Genomic DNA, 3,857 nt, shown 5'->3' on the forward strand with positions numbered 1-3,857 from the left:
CCACATCGCAGTTCGAAGAAATGTTGTGCACGAAAGAGCAACATTTTTCAGAAGAGAGCAGTGTTAAGAAGAAGTTTTCGAAGAGTTCGTAGCTTAGATACGCCATCTGGGCGAGTTGTGGAGGTTCGGAGAACTGATGACAAAATGATTGGGAACCGGATAGAAGTGGTCATCATGGACCACAGGCTGTCTGAATGAATACAGCTTGACGCTGAGGTTACCCTCCAAAAAGCCACAAACATGGCGCGACAGTCTGAAGTTCCAAAAGAACAAGCTGCTACGCTCCCAACACGCAAGGAAGGAAACGTAGGCACAGTCCTCTAGACTCGTAAAACGATTGAACCTCCAAAAAATCGAAAGGGGACTGTAACACGAGAAAAGCAGCCACCTGAATCCGAAGCAAAGCAGTGTATGTTCTGTGGCTGCTCGCCGCACACTACATAGAAGTGCAACAAATGCCTCAAAAAGGGACATTTTGCCCATGTCTGCAAATGAAGAGCTTCAATCCGCGAGATCGTCGGTAGCAATGATGCATTTCTTGGAGGGAGCAGTGTCATCCAGCTGTAACGGCAAAAAGATGGGCACTGGGGACATCAATGGGTCGCCCATCACCTTCAAAGTGGGCGATGGGGCTTACGTGACTTACGTGACTTCAAAGTGGGCGATGGGGCTTACAGTGAACACGTATCACTGATATTTAAGACATCTTCATCTCCACAAGGCAGAAAAGATTTTGAAGGGACCCAATGAGCGTGAACTTCCCGTTTCCGGATGATAGCGGGATACATGGCATTCCGCGGCACGTCCACCATCGTTGAAGCATCTACGTTGTGCATGATGCTCAGGTTCCTCTCCTGTCAAGGAAAGCTAGCTATGAACTAGGCATTGTTTTCAACTAGCAACAGTCGCCCCTCGGCCACTCCCCATTGGGTGCGACACTGCATCTGCGCAAAGCTCGACGGCGTTACGTACGAGGTTTATAAGAACCTCCACGATCCGGCCCTGAGCCGTCTCCTTGAGGTGTGAGGTGTGGCTCTCGGGCCAAATACCAAAGTCATGGCTCTGGGCAGATATCGTCGCTATACCGAAGCCAGGCAAACCACCCGAGCATCTCCCCAATCTGCGCCCAATTGCCTTAATGTGCACCTTGTGGGAACTGTTGGAGCGAATGCTGGCTACGCGACTTCAGTGGTGGATGGACACTTACCGGTGGTACCACCTCACGCAGATTGGGTTCAGACCTCGTCTGGGTACAGAGGATGGACTTGAGCACTTATCACTAATGGTGCTACTTGGCGGCCGATCTCGCAAAGTGCGGACGTTGCTTGCCATGGATATTCACAAGGCATATGACAACGTCAGCCGCAGCGCTATCTTGGAAGTTCTCCAAAGCCTACATGTCCCGGAAAAGGTCCGCTCTTTTATCCGGACCTTCTTGACTAAAAGATCATTTTCAGTACGGATTGGTGGAGGTAGTTATGGCCATTTTACATCCGTCCATGGAGTGCCTCAGGGATCAGTGATTTCGCCCTGCCTGTTTAACGTAGTTATGCAGCCGCTTGCCTGGAATCTTGGCTCTATATCAAACCTACACCTTCTCGTGTAATCGGAAGATATTACAGTATGGACTGTCCACCGAGACCTGTCTCGGCAAGCCGCGAGCCTGCAGCAAGCTCTAACCGACACACAGAAATGGTGTGAATACGCTGGTCTCTCGCTTTCAGTTGAAAAGACAGCCCTTCTGTCCGTGGCCAATGCTTGGGGCCGTCGTAGACTGGATATATCCCCGATCGCGCTACAACAATCCGGCCAGCCTGTGCGCACTGCAAGCACTCTTCGCGTGCTGGGATTGGAGATTTCATCGTCAGGGTCAGCTGCCTTGTGGCTTCGATCTGCCCGCCAACAAGCAGGTGAAATGCTGCACCTTATTCGATGCATTTCGCAAAAGTCTGGAGGATCCTGCTTCAAAATAGCCGGACTCTTGGTGCTGCCAATACTTCAGCCTCAACTTGTCTATGAGGCTCAATTCCAGCATATGACCCAAGCTGAGTTGGCCCGTCTTGAATCACTTAATAAAGCTGCAATGCCGACAATACCTGCCTCCCTCAAATAACGCCCATACCATCTCTTCAGGCAGAAGCTCAACTGAACACCCTGGATGAGCTTGTGCATCAGCGCCGCTCTGCCCGCCAGCACAACCTATTTTGTTGCGGAGGCAGCGGCGTTGGCGATCTACATGGGCCGTACTCTGCCAGCCTTACCAGCCCACCTGGTAACTGGGTCGCCCTGGCTATACCATCAAGTCACTGACAACATGTCGCTAACTAGACTCCACAGTCGGTCGACCGGGGACGCATACGCGCACACCGAAGGCCCACCATTACGGGCGGCTGTGAACCATCCCCAGGTTGTAGAGGCATTCGTGGACGCCGGGGCCCAAGACGGCGTTTTAACTACGGAGATCGAATGTCCCTCTCATTCAGAAGCGAACCAAAACTGAGCTTATGAAACACTCCGCACCTGGCCTTCTGTGATTGCGGAGCTTACAGCCATCTTGGACGGACTGCAAGCACTACTACCGGTACTTCAAGCCCCTGTACGTTCTACGGTACAAATGTACACGGACTCAACGGCGGCCATACGGGATTAGCGCCGTGTAGCCTCCAGTTCGTCCGTTTCAAGAGAGACATAAAATTCGGGATACATACCCCTACCCTCTCCGGCTGTCGTGGATCCGGCGTAATACTATTCCCGCGCATATTGCGGCGGATAGTTCCTGTCACCTCTCCTCGGTTCCACGACCGCTGCCCTTGCTGACAACGATCCCACATGAACAATTTGTCCAACTAAAGGAAGATTTGCGTTGCGCCACACGCGCTCTCATCCCACCGTGTGGAATAGACCTACCCAGTGGGCTATCTCGCTGGGAGGAGGTCTTGCTGCGTAGACTCCGAGTTGGGTTGGCCCTCTTCTGCGGTAACCCGGGCGTGGCCACCACAATACCATGCCCCGTTTACCGACACCTGCACCTTCTGTAATGTTCCTACCGAAGACGCCGACACCAACCACATGCTATGGACGTGCCCTTCTCTGAGTTCAGCGAGATCCAGCCACCTTTGCGGGACAGGCCTGCATCCTTGGAGACCCCCCATCTCCAACGATGGCTGTGGGGGCCCCACCACCGCTGTCTTCTGGATTTCCTCCGGGAAACGTGGGTCTACTTGTACCTCTAGGACTACATGCCAAAGGGCGTACTACCGCAAATAAAAAAAACAGGCATTGTAAAACGTTTTGATGAAGTCATCATTCAGAAAGGCAATGATGTCAATCCACAAGGTGAGTTTCCCAAGCTGTTCTCTGGTATTGGTAAAATTAAGCTCGCATACATAATCAACCTAAAGACGATGCTGTACCGTTATCGCTGACCACTCCTCGAAAAGTTGCCATACCATTAATGTCGAAGGCCGAAGCAAAACTTTAAGAGATGGTTGAGCTGGATGTTATCGAGCCAGTTGAGGAGCCAACAGAATGATGCACAGGAATGGTCATTGTTCAGAAACCTGACGTACATGTACGCATATGCGTAGCGCTGACTGAGCTGACCAAGTGTGTAGAGCGGGAGGTTCACCCTCTGGCTGTGAGTGAAAATGTCCTTCCACAACTTGCAGGAGCTCAGTGCTTCTCCAAAGCCGAGGCCAATGCACTGTTTTGGCAGTTTGAGCTTGTCGAAGTGTCTCCTAACGTGACCATGTTCATATTGCCATTTGGCCGACACCTGCTCAAGAGACTAAGTTGGGAATCAGTCCAGCGGCTGAATTCTTCCAATGGAAGATCACACAGTTTTTGGATAACCTGAA

General features: G+C 51.7%; 1 non-coding gene across 1 annotated transcript; it reads right to left on the bottom strand.

The window, feature by feature from the left end:
- Positions 1-820: 820 nt before the first annotated feature.
- Positions 821-956, bottom strand: LOC144166293 (U4 spliceosomal RNA). Its single transcript, XR_013321632.1, has one exon. It is a non-coding gene; the product is annotated as a U4 spliceosomal RNA (small nuclear RNA).
- Between the last annotated feature and the right edge of the window lie 2,901 nt (positions 957-3,857).

This window comes from Haemaphysalis longicornis, unplaced genomic scaffold (genome assembly GCF_048455015.1).
Source record: "Haemaphysalis longicornis isolate Haplotype H1 unplaced genomic scaffold, Haemaphysalis longicornis Haplotype H1 scaffold_166, whole genome shotgun sequence".
NCBI lineage: Eukaryota > Metazoa > Arthropoda > Arachnida > Ixodida > Ixodidae > Haemaphysalis > Haemaphysalis longicornis.